This window comes from Rhinolophus hipposideros (genome assembly GCF_964194185.1).
Source record: "Rhinolophus hipposideros genome assembly, chromosome: 15".
In the NCBI taxonomy this organism is placed as follows: Eukaryota; Metazoa; Chordata; class Mammalia; order Chiroptera; family Rhinolophidae; genus Rhinolophus; species Rhinolophus hipposideros.
In genome coordinates, this window is record NC_138061.1 from 39,769,568 (window position 1) to 39,781,621 (window position 12,054).

The following is a 12,054-nucleotide window of genomic DNA, read 5'->3' on the forward strand; positions in this document are numbered from 1 at the left end:
AAAAACTAGCTTTGAGATGAACCCCTTTTAGCTATTAAACACACAACTAAACAAAGTTACTTATGCGTCACATAGCTTTTGATGGGGTAGTGGTAGGCAGGGGAGTTCTCTCCCTCTATGGGAACCAGCATAGCAGCATTTTGCCTGAATATGGATGGTGAGGGGCAATGACCCACCCTTTATCCTCCTAACCTCACCCTTCCCCTTCCAATGACTAGGTAAAGTGTGCCTTCTCAAGTGAAAAGGGATAGAGTTTCCTTTATGTTTAAATTTAGTTCCATGCTATAAAGTTCTAACTCTGCCCAGAGGCATAGGCTGCTTTCTGTAAAGAAACGCCCATGAAAGGGTCAGGCTGATGTTGTTCCCGAGCTGTGTTTTTGGTATGCTGTTGGCACTGGCAGTCCCTATGGTTACACACTGTTAGCCACAGCACTTTCCGCAGCAAGCAGAGGAGTAGGGACCAGAATGGAGGAGGCAGCAGGTAAATGCCCACCAAGCAATCTTGTCAGGGGAAAGTAAGGGGTAGGAATGACAGATGAAAGAATGGCTTGTGAAACAGACAAGCAAAGGCAGAGGAATAATAACTGGGTTGAAAAGAACTCTGGATATAAAGGGAAAAAAGAATTTACCACAAAAGAATACAGGTATAAAAATATAATAATTATTAAAACAAAGATCACAATAAACTTTAAGTTCCTATATCATCACATAGAGTAGAAAGGATATTTATTTTGTGAATTTAAGGTAATTAGAGTTATTTTATACCTCCAAATAGTTTTTGCATTAAAATTTGGAAGTCAATCTTTTTAATGATGTTAAATCCCCAACACTCCCAGCTCCAGAGAAATGGTTCTTCACCTTGATTTTTGGAATCAAGAGACAGATACTTTTATAAGTTTGATGACAGTTGTAGACCCGCCGCCCTAGGAAAAAATACACCTATAAACAAAATACTACAAGCATAATTTTACTAATTCATGGACATGCTTGGAGCTTATTCATGGACTCCAAAAATCTCTGATAAAAAAGACTGGAATAAAATTTTTTACCCCCATCTGAGTGATGCCTTAACTAAGAGAAAGCATTATTTTCAGAAAAAGAATCATGATATTCTCAAATGGTAATCACTGGAAAGGACAGAAAGTTATTATTTAGTCCCATACCTTAAGCAAAATATTAAAACGTTTGCCATTTTGTTATAATACAAATTAAATACAACATTAACAAACCTGTCATATTGATTTGACAACTTCTGCTTATGGATTTTCTCTAACGAACCGAATTATGAAAAGGAAAATGAAAATTATACATTTCAGCTAATTTACTTTATATGGACAGCTTGTCTGGTCAGAGGCAAGGGGTCTTCAGAAAAAAAGAGGCAAGGCAGACAGAAAGGGGGCCAGAGAGGGACTGTGAATTGGAGAGAGATTTACAAAACCTACTGTGTATGGGGAACAAATAATGACCACAAGAAGATAAGAGAATTAAATTCAGGAATTGGCCAAAACATACAACTGACTTGATGTAAAGGCTCTGTAGAGCATACATCGTAAATTTCACAAGTGAAATTTAAAGAACCATGAATTGCTAGATTAAATGCAGAATCCTAGGTTGGATCCTAGAATAGAAATAGTTCATCAATAGAAAAGCTGGGGAAATTTGAATAAAGTCTATCATTTAGTGGATAGTATTGTAGCAATGGTAAAATCTTAATTTTCATAAATATTATGTGTATGTAAGATGTTGAGATTGGGTGAAGTTGAGTACTGTCTTTGTGACACTTCTGTAAACCCAAAATTATTCCAAAATAAAAAGGTTAAAAAAATTTTAAGACTTCTGAATAGAGAAACTAAAATAGATCTTGAAAATATCATCAAATCATCAAATATGATTTCAGAAAACTAAGTGCTAATCCATCCTACTCTGAAGGAAAGATTCTACCAGTAAATCGACCCTCCCATTTCAACTCTTTATTATCATAGTCTTACTTTACTTTTAACTTGGTCTCGCTGACCAGTCTACTTTCCATTCATGAGGAAAGGAAAATGCCTGGTTGACTACACTTTAGCCTCTCACATTCTTGAATTAGCTCCTCTATTTCCTGGAGCAAACGGATTCCTCTTTAGCCTTTCTCACAGACAAAAGTAACCCAGCAATTAATCATTTCCGTATTATTCAAACTTGCTTGAAAATTTCAGTTCCTTCTAAGATCCTATCTACGCACACTCGTTTTAATTAGGTGGGAAAATAATATGTAATGTGTACTATTAAATGGATAACTTGGTGTGTGAGCAGTAGGAGAAAAAAATACTGATTTTCCAATGTTTAAGCAATTATATTGTCTGGCTTAATAGAAACAAATCCACTGAATATTTTTATGTAATCAAATACAACAAATGTTTAGTGAGTGCCTTTTATGAGCCATGTGCTGTGCCAAGTGAAAAACAAAGCTAAGATGAAATTCCTGATTTCAAGGAGATTCCATTTGAGGAAGGACATGAACAGGGGAAAAGGTAATTTCAGTGTATTTGGTGCTATCAGAGAAACATGTATAGGGTCTTATGGGATTGTACAAGAAAAGCTTTGAGACTATGGCCAAATGCATGCTTAATCATTATTTTGCCCAGTGTTAAACACCTATAAAACAGACTAAAATGGTGTCTTTCCCATGGCTTAAAAAAAAAAAAAAAAAAGATGCATTTTCCCTACACACAAAAGATCTTTAAATTGTTTTACCCTAGACACAATGCATCTGTGACATGACATTTTCTGTGAAACACATTGTTGCATTTTGTCTAAACGTTATTTTCCCAATGACTATTTATCATGTACTCTGTGTTTGTCTAATGAACAAAAAGTGTGAGGCGATGAAATAAACCTCAGCAAAACAATGAAAAGGCAACCATATATCATCGATTTAGCAGGGGTAAAAAAGGAACAAGTGAAAAAGAGCATAGAGACTTGGTTTCTTCTAAGTACCACGAAAAGGCATCTGTGTTTTGAAACAAGTTAAGTGCACCAACTGTGCCAACTATTTGGAATCACTGAGGAGGAAAAAAAAAAGCCATCCAGTTTTTAACACAAAAAAAGAAAGAAAGAAAGAAACACTATTCAACTATTCAGCTGTATTCAGGTGCTCCAACAGTATGCAACCAATCAGGAGGACAACAAAGCAGCCATAAGATTTCACGTGTCCACACAGCTATTTTTCCTACCACTACCACTAAGTCAACCAAGGGAAATACACTAACGTCTAGAACTACTCATGTATCCATGGTATGTTGTTACGGCCGCTTGTGCTGCCCTAACAAAATAGCACGGACTGGGTGGTATCCACGGGCAAAAAATAACTCTCCAGATAAATCCACAAGAAAAACGGTTTATTCAGGGGAAAAAGGAAAAAGAAACAAAAACCACTACCGCAGTGGGGGAACACGCACCTCCCACCCAGGGCTCCCACGTGAAGAAGGAAAATAAAAGCGAGTTTCCAAGATGGCTATTCTATTTATTAGCACCCCTCTCCCTGAAGTTACCACAAAGTTCAACAGGAAGTCAGGGCTAGAGAGTGGGGGAGGGGGGGCAGCTCCACCCACAGTCCCCCAGCTCCATGATTAAGCATCCCAAGATGTCAGTTCACTTTTATCAGTAGCTTAAACAGAAATTTATTTCTCCTGGTTCTAAAGACTGGGAAGTCCAAGATCAAGGTGCCAGCAAGGAAGGTGTCATTCTGAGGTGCCTTCTGTTGGCTTGTGGGTGGCTACCCTCTTTCCGTATGCTCACATGGCCTCTTCTTTGTGAATTGGGGTCTGGGGCAAACTCTCTGGTATCTCTTCTTATAGTGACACTAATCCTATCAGATCAGGTCCCTGCCCCTATAACTTCATTTAAATTTAATTATTACCTTAGGGACCCATCTGCAAATATAGCCATATTGGAGGTTATGGCTTCAACCTGTGAATGGGGGGTGGGCAGGGGCAGGGAATACAAACATTCAGTCCATGACAACTCAAAAAGAAGGTGAGGGGTTGAAGAGTGCAAATCATCAATTGAAAACAATATAAAATCACAGGTTAAAAAGCTAGGTTGTGTGTGTATACACAACTTCTAAAGGCAGTGCTAGCTACAGCAGCATTTCTAGAGATGTCAGTGCCTTAGGCATACCTTCCTGATTGTCAGAATGAATAGACTGTCCTGGGCAACCAGCATATCACACATGATAAGAAGTGATGTAATGGTTGTGTTAGGGCTAGAAAAAAGGCAGTGGATGAAAGAAGGTGCTAGTAAATTAATAATATTCTATTATACTTTAAATGCAAGAGAATGCATTTAAAAATCTGAGAAATAGTAACTTTCTAAACCTACGTTTAAATTAAAATAATGTGTTTATGAATGTAGATTTAGAAGCATGTTTACAATGTTTTGGAAGCATTCTTAGAGAAACTGTGGGGTTCTGGGGTGTGTGTGTGTGTGTGTGTGTGTGTGTGTGTGTGTGTGTGTGTGTGCTTTCCCAGTTTTATCCTGAATGTGTGGAGTGCTCTCAAGTAGAACATTTCAATTTCTCTGTGTCTAAGCCTCCATATTTATTATGTAGAATTGGTACTGACAAATATTTTTCTATAACTTGTCACATTGAGACAGAGTAACATATATTTTTTTTTAATTTTGGAAAAAGGGACTCTTAAACACTCACAAATACAGCTCATAATTTGAAAAAATGCACTTAGAATTGATAGTCATCAGATTCTTCAACTGTAAAATAAGGATGTTAAACTAAAATCTGATCCCGAAGAGTCCTTTGAATTTTAATACTATGTATCTTTTTATATGATCAAACTTATAGGTATAGAAACATTCCAGGGAATCTTTATTCTTAAGTAAAACTTTAAACCTATTTTCTTATTATTTTAATTTAAAATGCCATTTTTCCTTTGTGTACATTTTAGTCTTTATAAAGAAATTTCTCTGATTGTATATTTTCTTACTACATGTGATGCGAAGGAATTCAGTCTCCATTTTTCAGACAAGGTAACAGTCCAGAGAGGTGAAGTGACTTGCTCAAAGTTCTATCACTAGCAAATGGCAGAGACTCAATACATCCTTTTTACTCTAAACCTAGTATTCTTTCTACTTCACCTGTCTAATAATAAATTCTTTAGTCCACATAAATAACATTTTCAAATGGAAAATGAAAAATTATTCTTTAGTAAACCATATTCCATAAATATGCATTTATTGAATATGAAATCTGACAATTAAGTTCGCGAACTTGTTTCAATGATGTTGCTAACCTTTTCTGATATCAGAGGGATTATTCATTATGAATTTGTACCAACTGGACAAACAGTTAACCAAGTTTACTATTTGGAAGTGCTGAAAAGCATGCGTGAAAAAGTTAGACGACCTGAACTTTTCGCCAACAATTCATGGCCCTTGCATCATGACAATGCACCAGCTCACACGGCACTGTCTGTGAGGTAGTTTTTAGCCAGTAAACAAATAACTGTATTGGAACACCCTCCCTACTCACCTGATCTGGCTCCCAATGACTTCTTTCTTTGCCTGAAGATAAAGGAAATATTGAAAGGAAGACATTTTGATGACATTCAGGACATCAAGGGTAATACGACGACAGCTCTGATGGCCATTCCAGAAAAAGAGTTCCAAAATTGCTTTGAAGGGTGGACTAGTTGCTGGCATCAGTGCATAGCTTCCCAAGGTGAGTACTTCGAAGGTGACCATAGTGATATTCAGGAATGAGTTATCTAGCACTTTTTCTAGGATGAGTTCGCGAACTTAATTGTCTGACTTGATAATGTCCAGGGATATAACTTTCATACTGAGACCAGAAGAACAAAAGCTTTATGCAGAGAGAAGTGCAGGTAGATAGGGAAAATACCGAGGTCCCTAATGCCCTAGCTGAGCTGCTACATCAGCTTTGAATGACTACCTCTAACTTTCATATTAGGTGAGAAAAACAGCCTGGTTTTGTTCAATTCACTGTAATAGTATTTCCTGTTAAATGCAGCCAAATGCATTCTGAACTTATGAAGACATCCAGTTGTATACAGAGATTCAGAGAAGCTTCTTGGAAAAAGTGATGATTAAGCTGAGTCTTCATCAATTAGTAAAATTCAACAAGGTATAAAAAAAGGCTTTTAGTCTGAGGTACAGCAACAGTAGGCACTTCGCAGAATGATGGAAACTCCAATATAAAACCCATAGCCTCAAAGTCCAAGACAACCACACACACTGGAGAGTAACCATGTGTGTGAGGGAGAAGAAGTACATGATTCTACAAAGTAGAAAGACAGAAAATATTGAAGGCAGCCAGAGGGAAATGACTTATAAACACAGGAAAACATGATTCAAATGACTGTTCACTTCTCCTCACAAACAATGGAGATCATAAGATAGTGGAACAAAATTTGAAAGTGCTGAAAGGAAAAAAAATCTGTTCACCCAGAATTCTACATCAAGTGAAAATATCCCTCAAAAGTAAAGGTAAAATAAAGACATTTTCAGATAAAGGAAGATGATTGTCAGACAACCTATATTACAAGAAATGCTCAAGGAAGTTCATGGTATCAGATGGAAGATCAGAACTTAAAGAAATGAGGAGAATCTGAAATTGCAAATACACTGATAAATATAAAGGGCTATATTTCCTCTTACTAAAATAAATGACTTTTAAAAAATTATACCATTGTGTTGTAGGGTTTCATTTTGTACATATAATAATGATGACTACAGTATAAAGAACGGAGAGTTGCAAAAAATGGGTCCATACAGGTACAAGATTTTTACATTTTATGTTAACAAGGTTAACTCTAACCACACTTAAATGTTTACTGTGTATATTTAGAAGTATAGCTAAAAAGTCAATAGATGTATTAAAATGGAATTCTAAAAAAAATTCAAGTAATCCAAAAGAATGTAGTAAAGGTGGAACAAAGGGAAACAAAACAGAAGGGAAAAGCAAAAATCAAATAAAACATGAGCTCTGAATCTAACCATAATAAAAAACAATAAATGTTAATGAACTAAATGCTCCAATTAAAAATAAGAGGTAATCATAAAGGATTGACAAAAAAAAGGCCTAAATATATACTCTCTATAAGAATGAACTTTAAAATACAGACACAAATAGGTTGAAAGTAAATGGATGCAAAAGATATATTACGCAAACAGTTAAGTATAAGAAAACTGGGGGGACTAAATAACAGATAAAATAAGATGCCAAACATAATACAATCAGAGATAAAAAGGATCATTTCATAAAGATAAAAGTTTACTAAAAGAGAAACAACAGTCATAAATATATATATATACCTAATAATAGTTTCAAAATATATGACAGATTTAAAGGGAGACAGACAATTTCATTATCTTAGAGCTATCTACACCTCTCTTGGCACTTGATACATAATCTAGTTAAAATTCAGTAAAAACATAAACGATATGAATGGCACTTTCAACCACCTGGGTTTAAACGATACTCCCAACAATTACAAAATACACATTATTTTCAAGTGGACATGGTATGTTCACCAATAAAGAAAATAAATCATACAAAGTATGTTTTCTGACCACAGTGGATTAAAGAAAAAATCAGTAGCTGTAAGATATAGAAGAATTTACTGAAGGAAGATCAGAAAGATATGAGAAGACAATCAGGATTAACTGAAAAGATAGTACCAGTGATACTTATGGTCAAATATTGTCACATGGAATTATTTATCAAGATAATATAAAACAAGAGTTATTATAAAAGCCCAAACTTCAAGTTTTGGGTAAAATCAAAGTCTGCAAAGGATACGTAAGGATGAAGAGTCCCAAATTAAAGGTGGAAGGAAAAGAAACAAACTATTAAATAGATTAATTAGCACAGAGTAAAAAAAAAAACACATTTCTAAGACAGGTCAACAGTGGTCATTTCATTCAGAAGCCCTTGTTGAATGTCTGTATTAAGAAAAAGGAGCTGCACAACTCTGGTTCTTGTTCAATTTGGGGAACCCGTAGAGCATCAATTCAACTCTTTGTATTTTAGTTTCCTGTTTATTCTTATCAAACTTGGCCATGGGCTTTTAGAGGGATTAATGAATTAACAAGCTGTAACCACTTGGGGTTATTTGAGAAGATGGTGTTCATTTAGGTTTTATGGTCTGAGAGTAGGAGTACTACTGGATGTGTAGTGGTTATACTGTATGCTTTTCTTCTAGAGCAGAAGTTTGTGAATACAATTCTTATCTGATCACAGTCTCTTCTATCTGATGGTGCATAAAGCTAACATTTACTCTGAGAAGTCTAAAAAAAGGGAAACCCTAGGGATCAGAAGCACAGGCTTTAATCATCCCCACAGCTGACAGACTGGGAGCTATACTTTAAGAGCTGCGCACGTGAGTGGCGGTGAAATTTTCATATCTAGAATGGGTTCCTCCCCACTGTGGCCCCATCTCCCCAAGCATCCTTGTTAACCAGTTCTTGACTAAAGGCTACAGAGTATAGAATCCTGATCCAGTAAATGGTGGCACTGTAGAGGCACAGTGCTGGGCATAGAAATCAAGCAACGTTTTCATTTCCTCCTTGGAAAACTAATTTTAAAAATATAAGAGTTGTTTGAAAATACTTATTAATTCCTTAATGTACCACCATATTTCGGTGAAATATCTTCATAAAACAGAGTTAAGCAAGGTAACTGCAATTTGTTTGTCTAAAAACCTGTAATCAGGATTAATCGGACTAGATAAAATTGTTCTTCTATGTTTTCACAGTACCATGTTCCTTGAATTTGTTGCAATTTTATAGTTCTTTTGTGATTATTTGAATGATGCTTTTTTCCTCTACTAGATTTTAAGTTATAAGGGCAAATAGGATGTTTGTTTTGCTAACAATTATATTTCTAATACTTAGCATAGTGACTGGCACAAAGTGTGCATTCAGTAAATATTTTAATAGAAAAAAATTATCAAGTTGTAGTCTTTCAGCCCCATCCATATTTCCTCATCCACATAATGTAAATAAAACATTAGAAAAGATATATTATGTATAAAAAAGATTAAATTAAATAACATACATTAATGTTCCTTATAAATAGCAAATTGCTTTGCAAATCTCAGCCTTTACCAAGAGTTCTTATCTTTTTATTCCTTCCTCTACCTCTTCTCTTCCTCCTTTGATATATCTCCCTCTCTGTAGCCTTTTCTTTTCCCTTTGGGTTCATTACCTCCCACTCAGGTCCTCCTCTCTGAAATGGATGAAGATTAGGGTGATGATGATGATGAGAACCACCATCAACACAGCTAAGAATCTAGGATTCTGTTGCATTTCATCAAGATAATATGGGTGGGTACCGGAAATGAAAGTACGCGTGGTCCGTGTGGTCATAGTTTCCCGAATCTGTAGAAATGTAGTTTGTTTTTTATTCTTGGAAGTTTGTCTACATCCTATGGTATCATTTAATACCCACATATTTCTCTTTTTGAGAGAAAATAATTCGTCTCATCATTTCAGCCCATCAGAAAGACAAGACTATTTGATAGCTATGTCTCTCTTCCTCTCAAATATGTGCTATTGTCTAAGACTGAAGTTTAATCCAGTTAGGGACCATCTCACTTACTCCAGCCCAAATGGTAAATCTTTGCAGTGTCTTTGGGTTCAGGGTTATGGCTATTTCCTTAATCTTCCTATATGTGTAGTTAGTGGGATGGTGAAGCAAACTCTTATTGGTCTAATACATAATGTGTCCAATGTCTTAAGGCCATTTTTGTGGGGTTTAAATCAGGCTTAAGCATAGGTTAAAGACTTACAGAGGTCAAGACTACATCTGGTTGTTTTATCCTGTGTACATCAGGTTATCTATAGCTGTAAAACAAACTACTCTCAAATTAGTGACTTAAAGCAACAACCATTGCATTTGCTCAAGAACTCAAGAGTTAGAGTTCAGTTGAGTAACTCTTCTTTAGCATGTGGTATCAGCTCGGGTCATTCCCTTGGTTGCATTCAGCTGGTGGATCAGTTGAAAACTATGATCAATTGCAACGCTGAAATAGCTGAGGCTTGAATGTCTACGATGGCTTCACTGCCATATCTGGCCACTTAACTGGAATGACTGGAACAATTAGGGGATAGATGGGCATCTTGTCCTTTTTTCTATTTCTCTCTCTCTCTCTCTCTCTCTCTCTCTCTCTCTCCCTCCCTCTCCCTCTCCCTCTCCCTCTCCCTCTCCCTCTCCCTCTCCCTCTCCCTCTCCCTCTCCCTCTCCCTCTCCCTCTCCCTCTCCCTCTCCCTCTCCCTCTCCCTCTCCCTCTCCCTCTCCCTCTCCCTCTCCCTCTCCCTCTCCCTCTCCCTCTCCCTCTCCCTCTCCCTCTCCCTCTCCCTCTCTCTCTCTCTCTCTCTCTCTCTCTCTCTCTCGGTAGCTGGATCTCTTTACATGGTGGTTCAAGGATCTAAGAAGGAGGAAGCAGTCACTCTCTTAAGGTCCAGCATCAGAAGTTACACAACCTCGCTTTCACCACACTGTGTTTGCCAAACTCAATCACAGGGCCAGCTCAGAATCAAGCATCAGAGAAAGACACTTCACTTCTCGATGGTGAGTGGTAAGGCCTCCTTGCAAAAGAGCACGTGGAATGGGAGATATAGTTGTGACCATCTTTGGAAACAAAAGCTACCATACTTGGGTACATTCCCCATTGGGTGATTTCTTTTTATTAACTTTGGGATTACTATTGTCAAGAAGAAAGGAATCTTAGAAGTTGCCTAGCCTAACATGTCAACCAATTAATAATCCTATATATAACATCCCTGGCATATTGTTAACCTCTCTATGCCCAAACACAGCATTTCAATAAGCAGTTCATATTTGGACTAATTTCCTCCAGTTTTCTTAATCAGGATTTAAATAAGATCTACAAATTGCATTTGGTTGATAAGTCTCTCAGATATCTTTTAATCAGTAACAAAAATCTGTTTTACCCTATTACTTGCCATTTATTTGCTACAGAAACTGGCTCATTTATCTTACAGAAATTCCCCCATTCTGGACATGGCTTATTGCTTCCTTGGTTGTAATTTAGCATGTTCCTCTATCATTCTGTATTTTCTGCAAAATAATAACTGATGGCTAATTGAATTTAATTTTCTTGGCACAAATACATCATAGGTGATGCTGAATACTTTAGATCAAATCTTGTGAGGAGGCACAAAATGCCTGGATGTCTCTCTTTTTGTGATTTAAAATTTAACAATAGGTTCAGGTTCTGCCTGCCTAATCTACCCAGTAAGAAGTTCCCTATGAATCATTCTCCTAATTGAATTAGCAGTCAGCATGCATTATTTCATTCGGTGTTGCAACCTGATCATTTCCTGATTCTGTCATTCTGCATTTATTAATTGAAATTTTCCTATTAAAAAGAACTTTTGCTCATCAACTATTTGGCTACACAGTTTGTATAGCAAGAGAAAAATAAATGCTTTTTCCCTTTTATTTTCCTTTTTTTTTTTGTATATTTGGTGCCCTAGCAACTTTTAAAGGTGATCAATGAGTTCTCTTTCATTTTGAATTCATGCATTTTAATGTGCTTGCTTCAATCCATTGGGGTCATTGTTCTTTTGAGGCACAAATGCCCATCTTTGGCTTGTAACAGTCCTTTGAAAGTTGTCTCCTGAGTCCTCTTGACACAACCACAGTGGTCTTTGATCACTTCTATGAGTTCTATCACGGTAAGATGTTCCATGTTCATCTTGTGCATTTCTTGCCGGAACGTGCCATCAGTCATTTCTCCAAGGACAGTTGGTTCCTTTCAGTAAGAGTGGATCTATCTGGCTCAGTGATTATTGCTACTGTGTTGACATTACTGCCAGGAATTTTTTCCGTGGATAGAGCTAGGCACTAAATATTTTTAAAAGAAAAAATGTGTCATGAATTTATACCAGTATTAACAATTCAAATTTAAGATTAAGGATTTTTCCTTAACTCTGTGACTTCAGCATTATCTCTTTTCTCTTTTTACTTACTCTGAAGTAATAATTTCTAGAGACATTGATATAATTGTTTAT

General features: G+C 36.4%; 1 protein-coding gene across 12 annotated transcripts in view; it reads right to left on the bottom strand.

The window, feature by feature from the left end:
• LOC308507854 (uncharacterized protein) overlaps positions 1–12,054 on the bottom strand; it is a gene marked incomplete at both ends in the record, with an annotated part of 297,096 nt that overhangs the window by 253,452 nt on the left and 31,590 nt on the right. The window contains one exon of one of the 12 annotated variants that reach the window (XR_013994950.1): positions 10,675–11,887. The exons of 10 other annotated variants lie outside the window; for them this stretch is intronic. Of the gene's footprint in view, positions 1–10,674; positions 11,888–12,054 lie in introns of those variants that run through there. One more of the 12 variants, XR_013994951.1, reaches the window with a different exon arrangement.